General features: G+C 38.5%; 1 protein-coding gene and 1 long non-coding RNA gene across 2 annotated transcripts in view; one reads left to right on the top strand and one right to left on the bottom strand.

The window, feature by feature from the left end:
• The first annotated feature begins 815 nt into the window (after window positions 1–815).
• LOC123652579 lies at window positions 816–27,618 on the top strand. Its single transcript, XR_006742003.1, has 3 exons — window positions 816–913; window positions 10,969–10,975; window positions 27,514–27,618. It is a non-coding gene; the product is annotated as an uncharacterized LOC123652579 (long non-coding RNA).
• MOSPD1 (motile sperm domain containing 1) overlaps window positions 27,516–27,861 on the bottom strand; it is a 39,180-nt gene continuing 38,834 nt past the window's right edge. The window contains exon 7 of the mRNA XM_045583501.1: window positions 27,516–27,648. The gene's annotated coding sequence lies outside the window, so the exon portion shown is untranslated. The remainder of the gene's footprint in view (window positions 27,649–27,861) is intronic.

Here is a 27,861-nt window from a genome sequence, read left to right as displayed (position 1 = left end):
GGAGAACTCTGTGGATTATTGATGTCAAAGTAAACTGGTAACATAATTGTTCATGTCAAACTTTTAGAGAAGTGACGAGACTACATTATCAGTGAGTACAGGAGTCAGGAGACCTGACTTGTAACTCCCGCTCTATCATTAGCTCTGTATGACTTTGTGAAGTCACTTCACCTCTGTGGGCTTCAGATTTCCAATCTGTAAAGTGTAGTTGGACTATATATTTATAAGGTCCCTTCTGTCTCTTAAAATTTTATTGATTGTGTAAAAACATCTGCCTTCATCTTGCTAGCATGACAGTGAAAGTCACAATGGCATTCAACTTCAAAAGACTTTAAGAAAATATTTAGGAAATTAGAGAGCTTTATTACCTAATGTTTTTATTCTTTCTGGCAACAAGAAACTCATTTTGTTCAGCCTCATCAATAGTTTCCTCTCCTCTATGAATTATGCATGCTTTGTGAAGAAATGTGGAAAGCTAATTTTCCCCCGGTTTCTTGTTTTGTGTGGATAAATGATCCTCTCAGGATTTCCATGTTAATAACAACTTCCCATTGACAAACCACTCATCATAAAATTTTTCTTCTACTGTAACTACCGCTTGAAACAAAATAAAATAAAGATATACTTGGTACGCTTGCTTCAGAGAAGTGAAGGAGATGGGGCCTAAAGCTACATCAACTATAAAAACTCTGTACCAATATACATTTGGAAGTACTCAACTAGTACTAAAAAGCATACTGCCAGCAAAGTAACTTTTGCTTTTTCTTCAATAATTATCAAATGGCTATAAGAAAATACTCTATCTTCAGTTTACTTGATTTCTTGGCATGACTCCTGTGCTTGGGAATTCTCCATTAAACACAAGAGAAAAAGGACACATTTGAAAGTTGCAGACAGCTGGTTTGTGATTTTTGTGCTGAGGAAGAAAATATTTGAAATTACATTATACAGCAGAGAAACCTACAGTAATTACACTTTCCATTTCTAGTCTCTCTCTTCTGAGAAGAAGGGTTTAGATTGCTTCCTTAAACTAAACTTATATTAAATTCTGCAGTGGTTTACATCGAGTACTATTCTTGGATATAATCTTTCCATAAGTGTGAGGTCTTTGGAAAGGAGGGTACTGAAGCTAGGATTTTGGGGCTGTTGAGAGAAGTTCACTAAAACTCCCTTAAGCTTGATCTGGAATACATTCTCATATCACATGGATGAGCACAGATTAAAAATATTTTTTGAAATATGCAAGGCTGTTGATAGTGTGGAGAAGGTGGTATTTGAATTCACTATGATAGATTCTTAATGTCATTTCTGGAAGAAGTTTGATGGTATACATTAAAAAAAGCCTTCAAAATGTGCACATTTTTAATATATATTAATGCTTCTAGGAATTTTTCTTAGAGAAAAATATTGGACAGGTTGAAAATGATGTTTACTATAATCTTATTTGTAATTGTGTAAAACCTAATGTTTTCAACAAATGCTGGGGCAACTGGATATCCACATGCAAATAATGATATTGGACTCAAACTCACTCTGTATACAAAAATTCACTCAAAATGGATCAATGGCATAAATGTTAAGAGCTGAAAACAGCTGAAACCGATTTGGCTCAGTGGATAGAGCATCAGCCTGAGGACCAGAAGGTCCTGGGTTCGATTCCAGTCAAGGGCATGTACCTGGGTTGCTGGCACATCCCCAGTGGGGGGTGTGCAAGATGCAGCTGATCGATGATTCTTTCTCATTGATGTTTATAACTCTCTGTCCCTCTCTCTTCCTCTCTGTAAAAAATCAATAAAATATATTTTTTTAAAAGAGCTGAAACGAATAAACTTAGCGAAAAAAGGAATAAATCTTTATGCTCTTAGACTTAGCAATGAATTCTTAGAAATAGTACCAAAAGCATGAGCAACAAAAGAAAAAAATTATCATTGGACTTCATCAAAATTAAGAACTTTTGTGCATCAAAGGACATTAACAAGATAGTGAAAAGACAATCTTTAAAATGAGAAAAATGTTTGTAAATCATATCTGATAAGGGTTGAATCCAGAATATATAAAGACTCCTATAACTCAAAAAAAAAAAAAAGATAAGCAATTCAATTGAAATATGGGCAAAGAAAAAAATATGGCAAAGGACTTTATGAATAGATATTTCTCCAAAGAAGATATACAACTGTCTATGAAAAGATGTTCAACAATATTAGTCATTAGAGAAATGCAAATTAAAACTAGAAAGGTAACACTTTATACCCACTAAAATGGCTACAAAATAGAAGATAGATAATAACAAGTTGTGGTAAGGATATGGAGAAATAAGAACCATATGCATTGGTAGTTAGAATGCAAAATGTAAAATCATGCAGTGACATTGGAAAACTGTTTGGCAGTTCTTCAAAGTATTTAGAGGTACATGCAGGAGGCAACCATTTTTTAAAAAGTATATTTTATCAATTTTTTACAGAGAAGAAGGAAGAGGGATAGAGAGCTAGAAACATCGATGAGAAAGAAACATTGATCAGCTGCCTCCTGCACCACCCCACCAGGGATGTGCCTGCAACCAATGTACATGCCCTTGACCAGAATCGAAACTGAGACCCTTCAGTCCACAAAAGGACGCTCTATCCACTGAGCTAAACCGGTTTCGGCAGGAGGCAACCAATTGATCTGTTTCTCTCACATCAATATTTCTCTCTGCCTTTCCCTCTCTCTTCTATTCTCTCTAAAAATAAATGGAAAAATACCCTCTGGTAAGTAAAAAGAAAAAAAAAACCTAACACTAAAGGATAAGGTGAGGCATCATTTCTCAGAGTGTTTTAGAAAATGTAAATAAGTGTCCTGAAGAATTAAAGAAGGAGGAGGCCACAGGCAATCTATGGTCAAGTAAGTTTGGGAAATTCAGTTAAATTTGTTTCTTTAACATTGTGAAAACCCAAAATTGGAATATAGTATGGAACATTTTATTTTTTCAATTTTGAAAATTTTTTTTTATTGATTTCAGAGAGGAAGGGAGAGGAGATAGAGAGATAGAAACATCAATGATGAGAGAGAATAATTGATTGGCTCCCTCCTGTCCGCCCCCTACTGGGGGGAGGAGGATCAAGCCTGCAATCCAGGCATGTGTCCTTGACTGGAATTGAACCTGGGACCGTTTAGTCCACAGGCCGACACTCTATCCACTAAGCCAAACCAGCTAGGGCTGGTATGGAACATTTTAAAACTGTTTAACCAAAATTCTTTTTTGAGGATCATCTTATAGGATTGCTGTAATGTAGAATACCTTTAAGGAAACATAGAGTTAAACAAATTATAGTACCTTCATCCCATAGAAATCTTCACACCCATTAAGAATGATGACACAGTATCATATATCACTTGACATGGAAGGATGTTTACACTATATTGTAAAGTTAAAAAACAGTGTGATTAATGGAATCTCATTTTTGTTTTTAAAAATTATGTGTATATATATATTTACATATATATATATATTTACATATATATATATATGTATATATATATATATAAAATGGATAAATAGCAGGCAGTCTGTAAAGCTATATGCCAATATATAATTGATAAATAGCAGACAGTCTGTAAAGCTATATGTCAAAATGTTCAAGTCTTTGGGGGGTGGGAAGATGAATGATTTTATTTTCATTTGCTTTTCTCTTTTTATTTTCAGTTTTTTCAACATGGAATATCTATTACTTGTATAATCAAGAAATAATAGAATTTAAAATAAACATTATAGGAAGTAGTTATTAATTGTGTGAGGGAAGGGATGAGAAGATCAGAACTCCCTTATCACTGTTGGACTCTTTACTTACTTCTGTTTGAATTTTCAATGAAAGAAAGTCAAAGGGCCTTTAAACTATTAAAGAATTCTACTCATTCAAAAATTCTTCCTGATATTGAATTAAAATCTACCTTCCATCCATTGGTCCTAATTTGTTATTGGGAATGCCATAAAATAAGCAAAATCCATTTTCTCTCCCATAGATATAAACTTTCGAATATTTGGCAACAGCTACATGTCTCCACAAAACTTTTCTCCTCTAGGTTTCCATTCTAGTCTTTTTTTTTTTTTCTTCTATGAGATGGTTTCCAGGCACTATTACTATCATGGCCTTGGCCTCCAATCATTTTCAAGTTTAATATCTTTCAAGCATGGTACCCAGAAATGATCACAGCACTCCACACTTTTTTTAAACATCTCATCAGTTCCTAAAAATTTTAATTTAATCAGATTCCTCTGATTCAAAAAGTAATTTCAGAAATTTCCCACTTTAGTGTGCCTATTCGATGAATTTTATCCTAAGATTATATATGATATATACTCAATTATATAATTCCCTCATCTTTTCATTTTTAAAGCTATATAGATGAATAAAATATTGCACATCAATTCCTCATCTCCTGCATTTATTAAAATTTTTGTAGAGCCCTAGCCGGTTTGGCTCAGTGGATAGAGCATTGGCCTGTGGACCAAAGGGTCCCAGGTTTGATTCCAGTCAAGGGCACTTACCTTGGCTGCAGGCTCCTCCCTGGCCTGGACCCTGGTCAGGGCTCATGTAGGAGGCAACAAATCAATGTGTTTCTTTCACATTGACGTTTCTGTCTGTCTTTCCCTCTCTCTTCCACTCTCTCTAAAAGATAAATGGAAAAATATCCTCGGGTGAAGATTAACAAAAACAAAACAAAACACCTTACAACTTTTTACCCAACACTTAAAGGAGAATGAGAGAGCTTCCATCCTGATAGGGATGGCTAGGGAATCCCTGCAGTCTGGCCAAGGAATCTGAAATACCTTTTGTCCTTTAACACTTTCTACTTTTTGTTCCAGTTATTGGTACCATGTTTTAGACAAAGTCCAGCTACCTCCAGATTGATTGGCCTCTCTATTGCAAGGTACTTCACAAGATGACAGTAATAAGCCAGGGTACATGGTGATGTATAATAGAATACATTTTTTGTCCTTGATCTGATCACAGTTCTGATCAACCTAGTGTATACATTGGTCTTCTTTCCAGCCTAATAAATCATTTGCTTTTAATTCTTCCTGTCATTCCTCAAACATGGTAGGCAATATTTAAAAGAGCCTGGTGCCCAACTGGTGTGGCTCAGTGGCTGAGCATCGACCTATGAGCCAGGAGGTCACGGTTCAATTCCTGGTCAGGGCACATGCCCAGGTTGCAGGCTCGATCCCCAGTAGGGGGCATGCTGGATGCAGCCAATCAATGATTCTCATAATTGATGTTTCTATCTCTCTCTCTCTCTCTCTCTCTGAAATCAATAAAAATATTTTTAAATGAAAATAAAAGAGACTGGTAAACTATATTCCAGCTCCATATAGCACCGAACCCAATGCCTTCCACCATGCATATATGTCTGTGTGCTTATTTTTTTCAAGAGAGTAGTTTTCTGATTGAAGGGACTGCACAGTTCACATAGGATTCCTCATATTAGGTACTTGCTAAGAAGAAATAACTTTAAATCTTCAATTTAAAAAATATATTTTTTTTATTGATTTCAGCAAGGATGAGAGAGGGAGAGAGAGATAGAAACATCAATAATGAGAGAGAGAGTCATTGATGTACTGCCTCCTGTTTGCCCCACACTGGGGATCAAGCCCACAAAATGGGCATGTGCCTTTGAAGAAAACTGAACCCAGGACCTTTCAGTCCACAGGCCGATGCTCTATCCACTGAGCCAAACCAGCTAGGGCTAAATCTTCAACTTTTGAAGAGTTTTACATTTATGCTGTTTAAAAAATCAACTTTATTAAGATATAATTTATATAATTTTTTTTGTTAATCCTTACCTGAGGATATTTTTCCATTGATCTTTTAGAGTGGCATAGAGAGGGAAAGACAGAGAGAAACGCCAACGTGAGAGAAACACATCAATTGGTTGCCTCCAGCACGCACCCTTACCAGGGCCTGAGCCAGGGCGGAGCCTGCAACCAAGGTAAGCACCCTTGACTGGAATTGAACATGGGACCCTTTGGTCCACAGGCCTATGCTCTATCCACTGAGCCAAACCAGCTAGGGCAGATGAGAATATTTTTAAAATGATATAGACCACTTTCGTTACCACAGAAAATGTCTACTGCCCCTTTGTAGTTAATGTTGTTCATCCCCACTGCTGGCTCCAGATTACACTGATTTCCTTTTCTTCATCACTATACAAGGTTGGGCAAAAGTAGGTTTACAGTTGTTTGTATGTAAAAAAAGGCATGCAGGTTATGATTGTAATGTTGTAAGAATAAACTCTGTGTTTCATGTACTCACAACTGTAAACCTACTGTTGTAATCTGTAAACTGTAATCTACTCCTATAGATTAGCTTTCTCTTTTATAGAAATATATATTTGTAATCATATAATATATATTGTAATATATATATATATATATATATATATATATATATATATAATATTGCTTTTGCTTAGAACATCCTTGAGATAAATTCATGTTGCTTCCTATATCTGTAATTCAACTTTTTTAAAAATATATTTTATTGATTTTTTACAGAGAGGAAGGGAGAGAGAGAGAGAGCCAGAAACGTCAATGAGAGAGAAACATCGACCAGCCGCCTCCTGCACACCCCCCAATCGGGGATGTGCCCGCAACCAACGTACATGCCCTTGACCGGAATCGAACCTGGGACCTTCCAGTCCGCAGACCGATGCTTTACCATTGAGCCAAACCAGTTTCGGCTGTAGTTCAATTTTTATCGCTGAGTTGTATTTCATTGTACATATATTGCACAATTTGTTTATTCTTTCAACTTTTGATGGACATTTGGGTTTCCAACTGGGGACTATTCTGAATAAAATTGTTATGAATATTTGTGTTTAAGCTTTTGTGTGGATGTGTGTTGTCATTTCTCTTGAGTAAATACCTATATTATATGATGAATGCATGTTTAACTTTATAAGAAACTAGAGGCCCGGTGCATGAAATTCGTGCATGGGGAGTGGGTATCCCTCAACCCGGCCTGCACCCTCTCTAATCTGGAACATCCCTCTCACAGTCTGGGACTGCTGGCTCCTAACTGTTCATCTGCCTGCCTGCCTGATTGCCCCTAATTGATTCTGCCTGCCAGCCTGATTGCCCCCTAACCACTCCCCTGCCAGCCTGATCGGTGCCTAACTGCTCCCCTGCTGGCCCTATCACCCACAACTGCCCTTCCCTGCCACTACCTGCCTCCTCTGCCGGGACCAGCCTCCTCCATTCTGTGCAGAGCTGTGGGACCCCCAGGTCTAATCACACGGAGCAGCCACCAGGCCCTGCCTCTGTGCATGTGGCCATCTTGTGACAATATCATGCATGTGCTCCACCTAGTCTTTTATTAGTATAGATTGCCAGCCTGTTTTCCAAAGTGATTTTACCATTTTATATTCCCACCAGCAATGCATGTTCATTTATGTAGTTCACATACACTAGTTCATTTAAACAATGTTTTGGATTTGAGATCCTACATTTACATTCACCAGGCTATCAACTAAAGGATTTTGATGTCTCCTTTCCTAAATTGTGTAAACCAGGGGTATTATGCTTGCCTTTGAAGATTTCTTTCCCGTTATAGATGGTCTGCACCAATCAGATCCAATACTGTTTTTTTCTATGACACATTACCCACATAATACATTACATTTATGGGCTATGTGGGATCATTGGGCGATGCCTGCTCTGCACCCACGATCCTAACTCCTTCTGCTCCTAGATTTTTTTTTTGTTTGTTTCCATGAGAAGTTTTCTTTAGTCTCCAATTTTCTCTAAGCTATTTAAAATCTTATTTACTGTATACAATGACTCATCTTCCCTTTATAAATCAAATATTGAAGGACAGCACTAGTGTTTACAATCCAGGGTTTCTATATTAAATTGAACTTCTCTTGTTTGTAAGCTTTCCAGGGAACCTGGGTTCATCTGTGTGACTTTGCGGAATTCTCATTATTCAGTGTTAAATGAAACCAGGGAAAGACATATTTCTGGTTCAAATGTCTTCAGTTGAGTGGTTCAAAGTCCCATTTTATTTTCTATTAAAGGAAAATGACTTGTATTTTTTAATATATCTTTATTGATTTCAGAGAGAAAAGGAGAGGGAGAAGGAGATAGAAACATCAATGATGAGAGACAATCATTGATCGGCTGCCTCCTAATTGAGCCCACAAACCAGGCATGTGCCCTGACAAGGAATTGAACTGTAACCTCCTGGTTCATAGGTCGATGGTCAACCACTGAGCCATGATGGCTGGTCAAATGACTTATTTTAAAAAAAGAAAAAATAAAAGAAACAAAGCACATTTCTCAGGAAGTTTGAATAGCAGTGGTATGCTTTGAGAGAACATTAACAGAGCCTAGGCACTATCTCTCTAACAATGTATTATTTACTATATTTTGCTTCTTTTCTCCGAGGGACTTGAATTAAAGACAACTGAAGTTGATACAGTTTGTCTTTCATTTCTTCCTACCTTACTTTCTGCTGCCTCTTTCCCTCTAGCTCCCCAAGTGCCAACCCTCTCCTTCCCACTGAAATCTGCCCATGTCTGCCCTCTTCCGAAAGAAGCCAGGACCGATGCTCCTAAGGTGCATTATTAAACTTCTATTCTATCAAGTCTGAAATAAATTTGAACATTCTGTTTAAATTTCACAGGAAAATTAAAGTGACCAACAAATTTAATGGGGGTGGGGGTTTAGTCTAAAGAAGTACTATAGTTCTAATCTTAATCATTGGAATTTGGGAGGTAGTGGTCAGAGAATGAAGTAGCTTGGAGCTTCTGTCCCTTTCTTGTCCTCCAAGAATGGCATGGAGTGGGCAGAAGCCATGGATCCTACTCTCCTATAGCCCCATTATTGTCCCATTTAAAAAATATATATTTTATTGATTTTTTTTACAGAGAGAAAGGGAGAGGGACAGAGAGCTAGAAACATCAATGAGAGAGAAACATCTGTCAGCTGCCCCCTGCACACTCTCTACTGCGGATGTGCCTGCAACCAAGGTACATGCCCTCAGACCTTCAGTCCACAGGCCGACGCTCTATCCACTGAGCCAAACTGGTCCGGGCTATTGCCCCATTTATTTGGGAGGACATTGGAGCTGTGGAGGGTTAATCACTTGCTCAAGTTCCTCCTAAACAAACGGGTACAATAATGGTCCCTACTTCATAAAGTTGTTAAGATTAAATTTCAGCTACATGTAAAACACTAAGCTACTTGAGAAATAATAAGCACAGAATTTGAAAATGGCTTGCTGTTATTCTTCTTATTTGCAAGCTGGTTTCTGAAAGAAAGAGGCCAGTCCTAGTTATTCTCTAGTCTTCTTTTCTGGAGCTTCATTGCATACAATACTTAATTTCTATTTATGTTGGTGTTATAAAGCTTCCTTTAAAATAATTTAGTGGTGCCAAAACCAGTTTGGCTCAGTGGATAGAGCGTCGGCCTGCGGACTGAAAGGTCCAGGTTCGATTCTGGTCAAGGGCATGTACCTTGGTTGCGGGCACATTCCCAGTAGGGGGCAAGCAGGAGGCAGCTGATCGATGACTCTCTCTCATCGATGTTTCTAACTCTCTATCCCTCTTCCTTCCTCTGTGTAGAAAATCAATAAAATATAATTTAAAAAAATAAATAAATAAAAATAATTTAGTGGTGACCATTGACCTATGAACCAAGAGGTCATAGCTTGATTCCCAATCAGGGCACATGCCCAGGTTGTGGGCTCGATCTCCAGTGAGGAGCATGCAGGAAGCTAATCGACAATTCTCTCTCATCGTTGATGTTTCTATATCTTTTTCCCTCTCCCATTCTCTCTGAAATCAATAAAAATATATTTGAAAAAATGAAATAAATTTAATCTAACATAGGGCTTGGTAAGTTTGTTAACAAAAATCATTAGACACCAGGTGTCAGGATGTATGTGGATATGGCAAAGATGGTGATGCTGTAAGTAAATGGCTACTCCAATGATTCTGCATGGCTAGAATAAGTTCAAACTCCATAATGGAGCAGCCACTCTACTTACTATTGCACTGTACAATATAAATATTAATTATTATTAACTTTCCCCACTCCCAGCCTTCTTAATTTCTTTTAATCCAATCTACTTTTTCTTTATCCTATAGGTCTTATCATTTTCTAACATTTTTTATAGTTGAGTTATTTTTATTGTTCATCTCTCTGCTAGAACATAAGCTCCTCCAGGGCAGAAACCTCTTACTGTTTTTTTGTTCACTAAGCAAACAAAGTGTCTAAACTACTGCTGTCTGGCCAAAACCGGTTTGGCTCAATGGATAGAGCATTGGCCTGCAGACTGAAAGGTCCCAGGTTCGATTCCGGTCACAGGCATGTACCTTGGTTGGGGGCACATCCCCAGTAGGAGGTGTGCAAGAGGCAGCAGATGGATGATTCTGTCTCATCGATGTTTCTAACTCTCTATCCCTCTCTCTTCCTCTCTGTAAAAAATCAATAAAATATATTTTAAAAAATAAACTAGTGCGGTCTGTTGTAGGTGGTCACTAAGTATGTGGTGACTGAATTAATAAATAATGGAGGCATTCACAGTCTTTCAGAATTTCGTCTGTCTTTTTCAGCCTCACCTCTTGTCATTCTCCTCTCTATGTGTCACCGGTATGAGTGGTTTCCCATGCACATTATTTGCTCCCCTATCTCAACATTTACTCATACTCTTTCCTCTGCCCTGATAAATAATCATGGTCCTACGCAAAGATTTAGTTGTAAGAATGTTTTTCATAGTTTGGGTTTGTATTAGTGAAAAATATCAAGCAGCCTTAAAGAATAAGTTAGAGATATCATGGTAACTCCCACTTGACAGGGGGTACATGGCAATATCTATCAAAATTACAAATGCACATAGCCTTTGGAGTGGCAGTTCTGCTTTTAGGAGTTTATCCCACAGAGAAACTTGTTCGTGTGCCAAATGAATATGTGCTGGTGAGTCACTGCAGTGCTTTAGTCACGCCTATTAGATACAGCAGTGACAGAACTCATTAAATTATTATGTAGAGCTATATTTATTGACGTGGGAAGATCATAATAGCTAACATTAATTCAACTTGCTATGTGTCAAGAACTGTGATGTGTTTTTATGTATTTTTATCTCATTCAATCCTCATAACAGCCCTGTGAGGTAGTTACTTAAAATAGTCCTCATTTTACACAGGAGGAAATGGACTCAGTGAACTTAATCTACATAGCCATGGTTAGACAACTCATAGCAAAGTTGAAATGTCTGAAATAAATTATAACAGGATGTACACTATGATCCACTTTTGTAAGAAAAATATATATAGATATACAAATGTTTATATGTGCATATAAAAAGACTGGAAAGGAATACATCAAAATATTAACAGTTTGGATGTGGGGTTGTGGGTGGTTTTATTTTCTTCTTTTGGCTTATTATTTCCTGACTTTTCTGTTAAGCTTTGGGGCTGACTGGGAAGAAGTAAGTGAAGTCAGCAGGTATGAATTAGTTGTGTAATTTTAAAGTTTGATGGTAATATGGAACAATGGCACAAGGGAAAATGTTTTTCCACTGAGAGAAAAAACTAATGGGTGGGGAGAGCTTGCCCAGAGGGGAAGAGGATAGTCCTAGAGTAAGTGCAGAAGACAAAAAAAACCTACTGTCATGGTCACAATTGGAAGAGGTAACCTTGAGGAGGAAAGTCCCCTGGTTCCCATGAGGCTGAGGGATGCAGGATGAGCAGGCATAAGCAAAAATGCAGAGAAACAGTGAAGGACAAGATAAAGAAAGAATTGAGGAAACCCTTGTTAGGTGGCCTGTGTTCTGGCATTGATATCCACAACTAGACCCTCCACTGAGGGGTTGGGTTGAGGGTATGACGAGGGACCTGAGGAGAGGGGGAGGATTTGGAACAATCCCTGAGAGAAATTCAATACAAGTATATGAAAGGATTGCCTCCCAGCCCTTGGGGCCCTGCTGAGGCTAGCTGTCCTGGCTTTGTTGTATAGCCAGCTCATGACCTTCTCCAGCAAAAGTTAGCAGCCTGGGAGCAGAGGGAGGATGGAGGATGGATAGAATGGATGGTGGAGTTTTCAAAGGGCCAAGGATTGGCACAGCAGGTGCTACAGAATGTCATGGGAGAGTAAGTCCAAAGGTCAACACTAGCATGGTAAAACGACCGATCATGAGGTGACTTGGGAGGAAGAAAGAAAAACAGCATGTTACACATGACCTCTGGGGAAAGAGAGGGGAAGAAAAACAGGCTGGTGGCTGTGGGGGCCAGAGAGTAGTAGAAGGATACCCATAGAAGGCTGAGGTGAGAGGGATGAGTGCTTCTGAGTTTGTATATTGAGGTGGCCCCCTGGGGGCCCCCGGGAGTAAGTGAAAAAAAGTAGCAAGGAAACTGGGAGTGATAAAAGGGCAAAGACAGCATTAAAATAACTCCTACCTGATGGAGGGCAATTTGGCAATATCTATTAAAATTACAAATGCACATTCCCTTTCAAACAGCAATTCCTCTTTGAGGAGTTTCTCTTACAAATAAACTTGCTTGTTTTCGTGCAAGATGAATGTGTAAGGTAAGTTATAGCAGCACTGTCTGTAATGGCAGCAGATTGCAAACGGCCTAAAAGTTCGTCACAGTGATTTGATTCAAGTATGGCTAAAAAAAAAAAAAAAAAAAAAAAAAAAAAAAAAAAAAAATGGAATGCTATGTAACCTGAAAAAAAGAGGAAGCTCTTTATGTGTCGATATAAAAGAATTTCCAAAATATTTTGCTAAGTGAAAGAAGCAAAGTGCAGATCATTGTGAGTAGTTTGCAATCTCTTTGCTAACTTATTCATAAAACATCTTTGAAAGGATACATTAAAAAAGACCTAAAACAATATTAGTTGTCTCCAATGAGGGAGAGCTGTTGGCTAGGTGGCAGGGTTTAGAAGGGGACTTTTCACTTATTCTTTTGTACCTTTTTTCAACTTTATGGAAGTGTAAATTTACAAAAGTTATATATACTAAACGTGTACAATGTGATGTGCCTTTTGAATTTTGAGCCATTTGAATACCTTACTGAGAAAATTAAGTAACTAAAACTCCCATCATGATTTACTACAAATCACTCAAGTTTGCCAGAAGAATGGGTGGGTTTGGGATTAAATGAAATGGACAATGTGTCAATAATTGCTGAAGGTGGGTAATGGGATATGAGCTTCATTTTCATTTGAAAAGTGAAAATGCCATTTTTCACTTTTAAAAAAATGTCATTTTGGCAATTTCACATGGTTTTAAGCTAGTGCGATTCTCATTATTTTTGTAAATTTTCCACGATATTAAAGTTTTCAAATAAAAGATAAAAAATGACCTCCCACTAGACCTTTGCTAGAGCATTCATGTACTTTCTTATCCTGGCTCTTGTATCTCATAATTGAGTGGAAATTCCCATTCCCCAATCAACTTCTCAAACAGCAGCACTGCCTCACTGATTTCCCTTTATTATGGGACCTGGTACTGTTCTCAGGATTTTTCCTATTAACAACAATCTCTCCCCATCCTGTTGTGTTAATTGGATACTACCTTATCCTTATTGCTGGTAAAGCTCATCCTGTTCTTGAAAAATCACTTCATTAGTTTCTTATGATCACTTGACATTCCCTTCCCACCTCACAGTCTATTATTGGCAATCCTAACTGATATGGGAGGTCATGCCCTTGTCCAAGTTACTTATATTTATCAATCTGGGGGCTGGTGTCTCTGAGATGTTCAGTATACAGCACCACAAAATTCGACCCACACCATCAAAAAGCACAATTGTGTTCAGCCTTTTAGCCTCAAGCTTTTGTTTTATGATGTCTGTGTTTATGTTACCTTAGAGGCTATGGTGACTTTGGCCTGACCCCAGACACATGCTAATCCATGCTTTGGCAAGTGGCTTCCTCCTGTTGCTTATAGCCCAGGCATCATCTCTATGTCCCATATTCTGTCATTCAGCTCTGCCTGCACGTTCCACTGACACCCCAAACGTAATTAGTTCACTAAACTTTAAGCTTTCCCTTTGTTTTCTCTGTTAAGAACCTCTTCTGACACCCTTTCCCCTCAAAGTCTGGATTTAGCATACCTCTTCTCTGCCCTCACACCATCCTTTATCACACTGAATTGTGCTGACCTCTTTATTTGTCCAGTGCACCCCAGACTGTGAACTCCTGGATTAAGGACAGAGACCCTATCTTCTCCTATGAATATCTCACACTTACATGGCATCGGGCACATAGTTAAATGCTAAAAATAATATATTTAGTTTTTTAAAATTTCAAATACTTTCAAGTTTCCTGAAAATTGTATACAAAAATAGCAAAAGAACTTTCACACACCCTTTACAAAGATTCATGTTGTTAGCATCTTGTTACCTATCACTCATTCCCTCCCTCCCTCCCTCTCTCTCTCTCTCTCTCTCTCTCTCTCTCTCTCTCTCTCTCTCTCTCTCTCTCTCTCTCTCTCTTCCCCCCTACACACACACATACTTTTTTTCTGAAACAGTTTAGAGAGTAAGTCACAGACATTATTTCCCTTTGCCCTTTAATACTTCAATGTGTTTCAAAGAACAAGGACATTGCATAATATAAACATAGTAAAGTTAACAAGTTCAAGAAATATAACATTGATACTGTACACTATTATATAATATACAGATCATATTTAAATTCTGTTAATTGTCCCAAGAACGTCCTTCATTGCTATTTTATTTTTCTGGTCCATGATCCATTCTAGGATCACACATTGAATTTAGTTGTCATGTCTCTTAATTCTCTTAAGTCTCCTTAAATCTGGTATAGTCTTCAACTTTTCTTTGCCTTTCATTACATCAACACTTTAGAAGAGTACATGCCAGTTATTTTGTAGAACATCCCTTAATTTGGGTTTGCCTGATGTGCCCTCATAATGAGAAGTTATGCATTTATAGCAAGAGTAAAACATAAAAAGATACATGATTGTGGGTGGTGTTAACTTTGATTACTTTGGTTAAGATGATGTCTGCCAGGTCTTTCCTATAAATATACTTTTTTTTTCATTTTGTACTTAATAACTAATATGTGGGATGATACTTAGAGAGTACATAAATATTATGCTTCCCATAAAACGTTCACTTATTTGTTTTAGGATCCATTTATGACTCTTGCCTGAATCAACTACTATGGTAGTTGCCAAATAGTAAATTTTCAAAATAATACATATGCATTGATTAATATGATTCATTTATGTGTCCAACAGAAGGCACACCTCCTTCACTAGGACAGCATTTTCTGGTTGGCTGCAAGAGTGGAGTCTAGGAGACAAGCTAGCAGCTTGGCTCTAAAACACAATGATACTTTGCAGTGATTGAAAACCTTAGATGAGGTTGGTTCTCCTGCAAACCCCGCTGGCCTTCAACATGTATCTTTGTGTGTTCTCTCTATATATGTGTCTATATCCAAATGTCCCTTTTCTTATAAGGACTTAAAGACCTCATCTTAACCCATTTCCAAATAAGGTCATATGCACAGGTGCCCAGGGCTAGAACTTGAATGGGAGCTAATTTAACCCATAACAGGAACCATGTCTGAAATCCAACCCATTTGAGAACACAAAGTGGAGTGCCATCTTGCTAATATAATAGGGCCCTCAGTCCCTTCTGCTCACTCTGGTCTTGGTTGGCACTACCAATATGTAAGGAAAGAAACTGAGCAGACAGAACATGCTCAGCCTCCTTGAAATAGACTTTGGACATAATTTTCAAATGATCACAAGTTATTCATATAACCATTACATAGAGGACAATAATAGAGAACAATCCACAGTCTGTAAGACTCTGGCCCTTGCATTCTTTATAGAATTATCATAATTATTATATAAATAGATTTGTCACCATTTGACAGACGGGGAACATGAGACCCAGTGAGATGAAGTGACTTCCCATAGATCACACAGCTACTGATAGGAAATTTCATGCAGAGCCAAGTCATGTCTGTGAAGCACAGAGCCTGGCCCAATGGTAGGCGCTCAGTAAATATTTGTTGGCTGAATGAGTGAATGGATGACTAAATCTGAGACTATCGCTCTGGTCTTCATTTGTGGATCCATTACTCTTTCCATTGGATCACACAAATGACTGTAGACTGAAGTGTGGTCTCAAGACAATGACTGGAGTATAGCTGTGACTTGGTCAATTTCAGATTCTTTTTCTATATTTGACTAGAGGCCCAGTGCATGAATTTATGCATGGGTGGGGTTCCTTGGCCTGGCTGGTGATCAAAGGCAATCGGGGCCATCTTACCCAGTCTTGATTGGGGCCAATCGGGGCTGGCTGGCCAGGGAGAGGGACCACGGGAGGTTGGCCAGGCATGGGAGGTTGGCTGTGGGAGTGTACTGACCACCTGGCCAATGGGGGGAGGGACCCCAGGAAGTTGGCTAGCCACAGGAGGTTTGCTATGGGAGCACACTGACCACCAGGGGGAAGCTCCTGTGTTGAGTGTCTGCCCCTTGCTGGTCAGTGTGCATCATAGCTACCAGCAAGTTGTCCAGTCATATGGTCGTAAGGGTCACTTAGGCTTTTACATGTATAGATAACCTTCTGAATTCTGTTCTTAAAAGCACATCAGTCTATAATTGATTTTTTTTACTGCTCCACATGTGCTAAACTGATCAAGGTTCTTAAGCCACTAATTTTACTTGGACTACATATTTGTACAAAAAAATTCTTATCACATGAACAGTTTTATGATAACAATGTATCAAGGAAGTAAGAATTCAGGATGTTAACTTCATATCTTTGAAATGGAATGTTGATGTTCCCTTATACTTATTTCTGGGTCTTCATCAACATCACTGAAGTAGCCAGGAAAGCTCTATTTAGCCTTGCCAACAAGGACTCATTAACCACATGCTGTGTGCCCAATCCTATGCTATTTACTGTGGTGGTGGTGGGTGGGGGTTGGAGATCAGAAAGAACCTCTCTCAAGGAACTTCCAATCTAGTGAGCAATGTGGCCTTCACGTGAAAAATAATGAAGAGAAGGATTACATAAGCACCTCTTAGGTGTCAGAAACTTTACAAACCCTGTAAGGCAGGTATTACTCCCACTTAACAGATGAGCAAACTGCGGGGCAGAGAGGTTAAGACAACTTGCCCAAAATCACCTAGCTACAATAGTAGGTGGTAGGACTAGGATTTGAACTTAGGCCTCTGTGATTCAAAATAATATGAGACAGTTTATAGTCAAGTGCTTGGTTTCATGGGCCAGATAAGATGTACTAAAGAAGTTTCAGTCATAGAAACTTGGAATCTATGAAAACCAAGATGGGGCCTCTGGGAGATAGTGTCAGGAAGCTGACAGTCTTTAGCAGTTCTCCCCTCCAAGTCCCTTTATAACCTTCCCTTACAACCACCTATACACACTGAAGGGCTCAGGTTCTGTCATCTCTTCTGGTGTACTTGGGGAGGTGGGAAGGAGAAGCTGGCTCACATTTCTACATTCTGCTCAAATTGCCCCCTCTCTGAAGCAAGCTGCTTTGTTAGTCTTCCAAGTCCCTGACCTCCTGGGTCAATTTCTCCATGTTTCTGAACCCCAGAAGCACAGCTCTCTCTGAGCTGAAAGGAACCTCTGCATTGTGTGATGACCAACCAGGTGCCTCTTATTTCACAACTACCAGACACCTCTTGCTCCTTCCTATGCTTATGCTTCTATTTACATCAAAGGCATAAAAGGAATTTTAAATGTTTTAATTTTGTTTTCATGACAGGGAGAAGAGCTGGCTCAATCAGATGTAGAATCTTCCCAGTTTACTCAAGGCATTACCAATCAAATAGTTGCATCCGGACATCTGAAACATCAGATCTGTTAATTAAAAGATAAGAAGGGAACATGCATTCTGGACCTTTTTCCCCCAATGAAGAAATTAAGATGGAAAAGAAAGTTTTTTCTTAAGTCCATAGTTCTAACTCTCAAGAATCAAAGTGTTATAGTGTGTATGTGTGGAAGGGGTAGGGGATTAAGGTTCTCTCAAAAGAAAAATTAGATAAAGAAAGGCTTTCATAGAACATAAGCAGGATTGTGCTTAAGATGTTTTTAACTTTTTATTTTGAAATAATTATAGATTTATAGGAAGTTGCCCAGACTTTCCCAATGATTATATTGTACATAATTATACCATATAAAGACCAGAAAATTGACATAGGTACAATGTGTGTGAATAGCTATTTTATTACATGTGTAGATTTGTGGAACCGTCACCACAATCAAGATACAAAACTATTCCATCACCACAAAAATCACCCTGGTGTGCCTCTTTATAATCACACCCACCCCAACCATCTCCAAACTCTGGTAACCATTAATTTGTTCTCCATCTCTATAATTTTATACTTTAAAGAGTACAATTTGCTTAAAAAAGGATTGGCACCTCTAGTTTTCATAGAATCTCAGGGTTGAATTAGTGAATTCTCCAGCCCAACTTCCTGTCCCATGCCCAGATACCCTCTACAATATCTCTTCAAAGTGTCCATACAGCTCCCACCACAAACCAGAACCTTGATTTTTGGGGAGTGTTAAGGTACGTGATACAAAAAATTTTAGAACAAGGGCATTGTTTGCTTCCAAACACTTATCCAATTACTAGCAAAACTCTTATCTTTAGATTAAATGTTACAAAATGCCCTCTGTGTGTTGATAGCCCCATCACATGCTGTTCTGTCCAGAACAAACATCTCCCTTTTCTACTCCTTTTACCTAGTGATGCAAGAAGCCTGGAAGGCTCACGGAAAATTTCAGAAATTCTTTCCTTAACCTTAGATTAAATAGTCTTGCCTTCAACAACAGGGGCCTTTCAAATGTAAGTGGTTCATAGATGGAATTTATTTCCTGGGCTGATTGTGAGTGTGGTATCTACATATCTACAGTGGTCATTCCTTGAGGTAATCTGAACTGGAGCCTGAATCCCCTGGGGTCCAACTCCAAGAACTCCCTTGTGGGAAAGAACACTACAGGGTTCTCTATAGCCCATAACATCATAAAATAATGACTGAAAGTCATGCTAAGACCAGGAAGGGCTAGCAGAAGTGAAGCCATGGGGTTTCCATGGCTCAGATTTATGTGGAATCTCTATCCTCTTCTTCCCTGGACTGCTCTGCAATCTTTCCTCTTTGCACAAACTTAATTTGCTGTTCGTGTCCCAAAGAACACTGTACTCTCAACTAGATAGCAGCACACACACACAAATTCACTCAGACACTTTAGGATGTGCCCTTTAGAAGAAATTACTTCAAACAAATGGCTCCCTTTGGAGCCAGCCCCAGAAGTAGAGGTACGGCGGATATCTGACTTTGGGCCAGGAGACACTAGTTTAGTGAATGTTCTCTTCTTTCTTGAAGTCAGAGCAATGGTGCTCCAGTTTCCTACTTTCTGAGTAGGGGCTCCTGCCTTCCAGAATATTTATCACTTTCTCCTGCAACAACCATGCTGTTGGTCCACAGGTGAGGAGAGGATGAGGAGCAGTGAGGGAAAGAGAAAGCATCTAGCTATGTGCCCTACACCAAATGCCATTGCTTTGGTTCCACATCACAGTTTACAACCCAAAGGCCTTCAATATGCATGAAGAATGCAGCTATTCATGTCTCAATGTCTTCTACCTTGCCAAATAACCCAAGTAGAATTTGTAACTTCCAAAGTGAAACTATTTCCAACTGATTTAATAATCCTGAGATGTTATAAGCTGCCACGCATTTTAAAGGGGATAATTATGTGACTATTTGTGTGCTGTCATTTTCTTCCACCATTTTCATGGTAAATGGAAGGAAGACAGGGACAGGTTATGGTCTGGGTGCCAATTCTGGCCCTGCTCTTTCTTACTGTGTAGCCTTCTTGTGGATGCCACGTAACTTCAACTCTCAGAGCCTCAGTTTCTTCATTTGCAAAAGAGGTATAAATAATAACTGACCTCTTAACCTTACAAAGATTAGATAAATGATCTTAGAAACATAATTGTAAGTTTCAGAGGAAAATATAGTGATTAAAACATTCCAGTACAGTACTAAACCTGTTTTAAAATTTTCTTCACTGTTTAGAAAAACATTCTTAAAAATAATTCAAAATGTTGCCTATTTTGGTCTATTTTGAGTCCATTTTTAGTACTAAATATACTTTTTTAACATGAGGGAAAGGTTAGCCATAAACTATTATTAAATCTGTGTTAAACAAAAAATCAAACTCCACTGCTAAAGTCTGTTTGAAAAGAAAGGGTTTATTGAGCCATATGCTATCCAGAAAAGGACCAGGTTCTGGGGCATGAAGTCCAAACCACCATGAACAGATGGAAAAAGACAGCATGTCCTTAGACCTGGAGTTGCAGACTCTCGTATCTTGTTTTGGAAAGAAACGATATAAGTTGTTTTGAAAGAATTTACATTGGCTACAGATAAGGCGGGCAGGAAAAGGTGAAGCAGAGGCAGCTCTATGGTGGGTGCACAGTCTGAAAGGAAGAAATATTTACCATCGATTGGCTACAGGCCACAGTCCTGAAAATTCATGCATATGCAGGATGCTATGGCATCTAGTGGTCAGTTAATAGATGCCAGAAGATTGATTCAAAGCTCCCACATATATTCAGGAATGTGAGCAATGCTTGTTAGTTGCCCCACAACTATGAACTGCTTAACTATTCCTGTTCCTTTCTTACTCTCCAGCTGCCATAATTTAGAACATCTCAGAATTTTTCTTTGGTCATTCTGTTTATAATGTGGGATTAAAAAAAAAAGAATGTGGAATAAAGTGATCCAAATAGCTATTTATTGTATAAGACATAGATGATACACTAAGAATTTGATTTCACGCATAAAGGCAATTAGCTTTGTTGAAGCAGTAGGTTTACTGCTTTTCAGGATTACTGTTTCACAACAGCAGGTTGTATCCAGGTCATCTGGTTGTAAGTAGAAAGTGAATCATAATCCCTGTGGCAGTCTATCACAGGCCAGTTTGTGTGCCTTTTCACCTGGCCTGTTTGTGTGCCTGTGTATCAGGGCAGATTGCCCTGAACAGTATTCCCGGAGCTTTGAGTTGAGAACTTCATCAGGTTCCTGCTAGAGGCTAATTAATCATCAAACCAGCTCATTGCCATGCTGATCTTATAATGCAGGACCCTAAAGTCATTAGGACAGCAGAGAAGGAAATGGCCTAATCTCCCGGGATTAGAGAGGGAAGTTCCTAAAACCTAATGAGTTCTTGCTAAACTGGGGCATGCTCCAGGAACTATGATTTTCCTATCTTTCCCTGTAATACCTTTTTCAAAAAGCCACCCTGAAAACAAAAGGGCCTATTTCATTGCCCAGCAGTGCTCAGGCATTTAAGGCTTCCTTCTCAGTGTAAGCGATTGGCACTCACACAGAGCTTGTATATATGTAGGCTTAGACCCCCCCGGCTGGTTGGAAAGTGAAATAGCAGCCAACTATCTGCCTTTCCTGCCTATCTACTATAAAACTGGGATGTTCTTTTTATTTTAATGCATTTGCCAGTTATTTTGGTTTACAGCAAAACCTTTTGTTCTGCGAGAGCTGTGGTTTGCAGTTTGGTTCATATTTGGATCAATAGTCACTCTCAAAGGGAGTGAGTTTGATAATTGTTCCGGTTTGTTTGTTTTTCTGACTACTCTGAAATATTTAGCTATCTACATGATACCATACTAATTTCTTGAAAAGTGAAAAGATCTTTCAGTGGAGCAAGTGATTGCTTGAATAACTGAAGCTTGGTTTTCTATTATTGTTGTTACTAGAGGCCCGATGTACGAAATTTGTGCAAGAGTAGGCCTTCCTACCCCTGGATGCCAGCATCAGGCTTCCCTCGGCACCCAGGACCTGGGCTTCTCTCGCAGCCCTGGCTTCGTCTGGAAGGGTCATCAGGTCTAATTAGCATATTATGCTTTTATTTTTATAGATCATCAAGATGACTGGTTGTTTTTGTGTAAACACATATTATATATCCTTTACTGAGTTGCTTCACAAATGAACTCCCCAGCTGAGAGACAGCATGCTATAAGTAGTTAAATAATAAACTCAGAAGCCAGACAGCTATAGCTTTATTAAAAGCAGTGAAATCTTAGAATGGCCAATAGTATCTCTGAGCTTTAGTTTTCTCATATATAAATTGGGAATGATAATATCTGCCTTCAGGTGTTGATGCAGGATTGTTAGGAGATTATTTTAACTGTTTACTCTGGGCCAGGCATGAGTCAGTGCTTCCTAACTTTTAATGCACATACAGATCTTGTTAAACTATTGACTTGATTCAATAGGTCTGGGGTGAGGCCAGAGAGTCTTCACGGTCAATAAGCTTCCATGCTGCTGGCCCACAGGTCACAACTTTGAGTTGCCAGGGTATAGGTATCAAGTACAAAGTGCCTAGCACAGTTAGTACTTAATACATACCCTGTTTCACCGAAAATAAGACTGTCATATATTAATTTTTTCTCCCAAAGTTGCGCTTTGGGGATGTCTTATCTTTCCATGCGCTAGGTCTTATTTTCGGAGGATGTCTTATTTTCGGGGAAACACGGTAATTACCCAAAAATAATTCACTCACTTAAAAATTACTGAAAAGATGCTCTAGCCAGTTTGGCTCTGTGGATAAAATGTCAGCCTACCCGGAGTGAAGGGTCTAGTGTTTGATTGCGGTCAAGGATATGTACCTTGATCCATGGCCCCTGGATTTGTTCAGGAAGCAACCAATTGATGTATCACTCTCACACTGATGTTTCTCTGTTTCTCCTCCTCTCTTCCCCTCTCTAAAAATCAATGGAAAAATCCTCGGGTGAGGATTAACCAACAAACAAAAATTACTGAGAAGAAACCTTTTTTTTTTTTCCACATAAGTAATACCTATCTGCCTAGAACTATGTTCTTACAGTCTTTACAAAATGTATCTTTGAAACTGGCCATGCTTAGTAATTTCTGAAGGCAGGTGATGGGTAAATGAGGTTCATTATACTATCTTGTCTGCTTTTGTACACGTTTAATAATTCCCATAATAAATTAAGTTAAAAAAGAAAACCCAACAGGATTTTTAGAATAGCAAAACTATTATGTATACTAGAATGGTAGATACATGTTGTTATACATTTTTCGAAACCCATAAAATATGCAACACCAATTGTGAACCCTATATATAACGTGGACTTTAATAATGAGGAATCAATGTGGTTCATCCATTGTAATAAATGCATCACTTTGGGATGTGATAGTCGAGGAAGCTATGAATGTATTTGAGAGAGCAGCGGTATATGGGAGCTCTCTAGTTTCTGCTCAACTTTGCTGTGAGCTCAAAACTGTTCTAAGTAATAAAATTAAGAAAAAAATCCCATAAACAGAAAATACCTGTTTCCTAACAGCCTGCAAACAGAGGATAGTTTACCTAGTATACAGTGATTAGCTCCAAAAACCTGTTCATTAGGAGAGAGGTTTCATTTCAATTCCCCAAATAAATCCATTCCTAACCTTGCCTCCTATGACGATTGTGTAAAAGTAATTTATCCATCCCAGGATTTAGCATATTTCCCCTTCACCATTAGCACAGCTCACACTTCAGTTTGTCAAAATGGATTTTGCATTGTTTTTCTCTACCTTGGTGGACTATAATCTGTCTACATGCTCATGAAAGAATCTTATTTATTGAATCATAGCTTTTCCCCACCTACCTGGGCCACATCCTAAACTTCCTGGCTTGTGGTTTCATTAAGTCTGTGATTCACAAAGCAATCACTCAGCTAATTGAAAAATGCATTTAGTGGACTGGACATTCCCCTCATCTTGCTATTGGACTCAGTTTTTATTAGGTACTGAGCTGACATAGCCCAGTGTAGGTGTCACTTTAAATTTTTGGACAGCTTTTGATTAACCAAGTGACAGGGGCAAATCACAGGGAAACTAAATGAACAAAATAAAGGAAACAGCCAGATTGGGTTTATTCTATTTGCATGTTTTCTTCTCTTGGTTATATAAAGCGTCTCCAAACCTGTATCCGAATTGATTCATTTTCTTTTCTTTTCCCTATGGTTTATTTAAAGGGTCTTTGATGTGGTAATTGGACAAGGTTTTGTTTTGTTTTTCATCTCAAAGCCTGGGTCAACTCTTTGTCATTTTGTTTGGTACTTAATCCTGGAGAGTAATGTTCTGCTCTGGTATGTTGTTTATCACTTCCAGACTATAGGTGTAGCAAATATTTTCCTGATGAAATAATCACTAACTTGACATTCTGCCACTGAGATGATACAGCTAGGCTCTGTAGAGAATCTCCTAGTGTAGTTGTGTGGTCTCAGTATCACCCTGCCTCTAATTTATAAATTGTTCCCTTTAGGTATGTTCTCTCAAAATGTTAGGGCTTTAGATATTACTTGAAATCTTCAATCTCTTTCATAATAGCAAAGTTATGAAACCTCAGCGTTCTACTTCTGTTTTCGTGTTGAAATCCTGGAGGTGTCTTCTGGGCAGCTTCTATATAGTTTTTCCACTCAATTGTTTGGTGAATGAAACATCTAGAAGACACTCCTTTCCAGAATCCCTTCTAGAAACCTAAAACTTTACGTGCTGACTTTGTATAATTCCTTTTGAAGTGGACTCGGGTAGCAGAATTGTGGAGGCCTAACAATCTTGAGGTGGCAGAAACACCTGCAGTTACAGATAATTATAGCTATTGCCATGGCTTTTGGTGTACAGTGCCTATTTGCTAGATCCTTTTTAGATCCTTTTTAGGATGAATCATAATTGCTTTCATAATGAAAATTACCTCTTTACCTTATCCTTGATTAACCTTTGTAATACTTATGGCCCCTTAGTAAGCTTGGTTCTTTCCTCAATACCCTATGTTCAGCCCTTTTAATCATGGCAGGAAAGTTTTCTTTCTGGTAGACAGGTAATAATGGCGCATACATTGCAGCCTCAAATATCTCCCTAGAAACTATTTCAAAACAACTCTATGTTGTGGCACATGCATCCTTACCTTTTCTTATGAACCCAACTCTTTTCCATATATGAGTCAAACCCACCCTTTAAAAGCCAGCTCAGGTACCCCCAACTCCTTCAACATTTGTAGGGTATGCCACGCATTTCAGCATGGAATTGGATCAAAGGCTGTCTAAGTTCCATTTTCTTTTCTGCCCTTCCCCAACACTACCACACATTCAACTGTGAACTGTAATCTAGACAGCGCAGATACACAGTGTGTGATCACTTGCCAGGCATCCAGTTCTTGCTGATTACAGCCTGTCAAAGTGCAGCATTGTTTTGAATTAAAGGGCAAGACTTAGTGAGTGGAATTAAGTAATCTCTAATAGGAAGATCCAAGTTTTATGATTCTAGGAATCTACTTTGGCAATTAATTTTTGTGGAGGCCCTTTTATAAAACTGGGAAATCACATTCAGCAGAGAAGAAAATCACTGGCTACAAATTTAGTAATTGATATGAAATACTGCTGAGTCATCAAGAATTAACCTCTTCCAAGATTATATGGGAATTAATGATGCCACATTGTTGACTAGCATTTTTATTGTTTTGTTTTTTTACACTTAATTTTTTATTTCTTTTGGAGTTTATTCTGGTGGAATACATCAACCCCACTTCCTTTCCTAGATGTCCATCTAGTTGATTTCACGTTATTTATTGACCACTATTTTGAGATGATACCTTCATCATATACTAAATTCCTGGATGTATTTGCATCTGTTTCTATACTTCTCATTCTTTTCCATTGGTCTATTCATGGACAAATACCACACTGTTGGAATTTTGGGGTTATATATTTTAATATTGGGAATATTTCCTCCTTTACTCTTCTTTTGAAGAGTTCATAGCTATGGCTATTTATCGATGTGAATTCTAGAATCAACTTACCTAGGTTAAAAAAAAAATACCAAAACCACTTGGTATTCTTATTAGAATCATGTTAAATTTATATAACTTAGAAATAAAGGAAATCTTTATGATGTCAAGAATATACATATCCAAGAATATCCCAAATGTCTTCCACTTGTTCAAGTCTAGTTTTGTGTTTACCAGGAGTATCTTATAGTTTATTTTATTTTATTTTATTTTTTTAAATATATTTTATTGATTTTTTTATAGAGAGGAAGGGAGAGAGATAGAGAGCTAGAAATGTCGATGAGAGAGAATCATCGACCAGCTGCCTCCTGCACACCCCCCACCGGGGATATGCCCGCAACCAATGTACATGCCCTTGACCAGAATCGAACCTGGGACCTTTCAGTCCGCAGATCGACGTTCTACCACTGAGCCAAACCGGGTTCGGCAGTATCTTATAGTTTAAAGGTTTTGAGACTTTTTAAAGATTAAACCTAAGGCTTTTTAGTTTAGTTTTTTTTTTTGCGATTATATTATTAAATCTCCTAACTTGTGTTTGTTTGTATATATACATGTATCCATGTAACCTTGGAGTGAGGTAGGGTTTTCTATGATTCAAAACACAGAAGTCATGAGATTAATAAATTCAACTACCCCAGAATAAATTTTGCATGCTAAAGACACCATAAGCTAAGGGAAAATTGTAAACTGAAAGGAAATATATGCAACTCATATCACAAATAGCTCCTACAAGTCAATAAGAAAAAAACTCACCCACCCACCAGAAAGCAGGGGTTGGGGGACAAAGGATGCAAATAAATTAGTCTATGAACAGATATACTCAACCTCACTTATAAGTTAATAAAAATTAATACTATACTGAAATACCATTCCTCATGTATCAGATTGGAAATCACATGGCTAATGAAACTATGAAAGAACAGGCACTCATGCATTGCTGATAGAACTGACCAAGGAGGAACTGGTAAAATGCATTATGCTATAGGCCTTACAAGAAAATACTATGCAGCTGTAATAAAAAAAATGAAGACACTCTTCAATTAATCATCTAGAAAGTTCAATTACTGATATAATGTTAAGTAAAAAAAAAAATGCTAGGTGCAGTATGGTATGTAAAACATGCTACCATCCTAAATAATAAAAGCCTAATATGCAAATCGACCGAACGGCGGAACAACCTGCTCGTTATGATGCACACTGACCACCAGGGAGCAGATACTCAACGCAAGAGCTTCCCCCAGCCTGCAGGCCCCAGGTCAGCCAACGTGAGTGCCAGTGGGGGCCTCCCAATCACCCCACCAGTCACCCCACAAAGGTAAGTGACTGGCAGCAGTGGGTGTGGGTGTGGCTGGGGGGCAGGGCTAGTGAGTGGGTGGTGCCAGGCTGGCCAAGGCGGGTGCCAGTGGGGGGACCCTGATGGCCCCACCAGTTGCCCTACAGATTGGTCCTGATCACTGGCCAGGCATAGGGACCCTACCCATGCATGAATTTCATGCATTGGGCCTCTAGCTTTTATACAAAAGCATATAAAATAAGTTTTCCCCCACTATCTGAACGTATTCTCATTTTTATGCTTTTAAGGAACTGCATGAAACCTTTCAAAAGCTGAATTGATGTAAAGCAAAGAAGCAATTACCTTAGGACACATCTTGCTAATGGGTGCAAGATAATAAATCACACATGCTCAGAGGTCAAAGCTATGGCGGCTTGATGCTGACATGCTGAGTATAATTTCCAGGTAAGGAGCTTGTCCACTCTTGCTGCTCCAGATGCATACTGCAAAACAAACATTTAACACTATTTTGGCTTTTTGCTTTTTTTATAAAAGCAAAATCCTTTTCAGATATTTTGGTTAAGGGAAACAAATATTAAGTAATACTTTTGTAAAAGAAGTGGCATAAAGCAAACTGTCCAAAAACAAGGGATACCAGTATATATGTATTTGGATAAAGAAAGAATCGCATGTTTAAACTAATAAAAGTGCTCACT

This window comes from Pipistrellus kuhlii, unplaced genomic scaffold (genome assembly GCF_014108245.1).
Source record: "Pipistrellus kuhlii isolate mPipKuh1 unplaced genomic scaffold, mPipKuh1.p scaffold_m20_p_19, whole genome shotgun sequence".
Lineage (NCBI taxonomy): Eukaryota > Metazoa > Chordata > Mammalia > Chiroptera > Vespertilionidae > Pipistrellus > Pipistrellus kuhlii.
The sequence above is the reverse complement of the archived record's forward strand: the minus strand, read 5'-3'. Positions and strand labels throughout refer to the sequence as shown.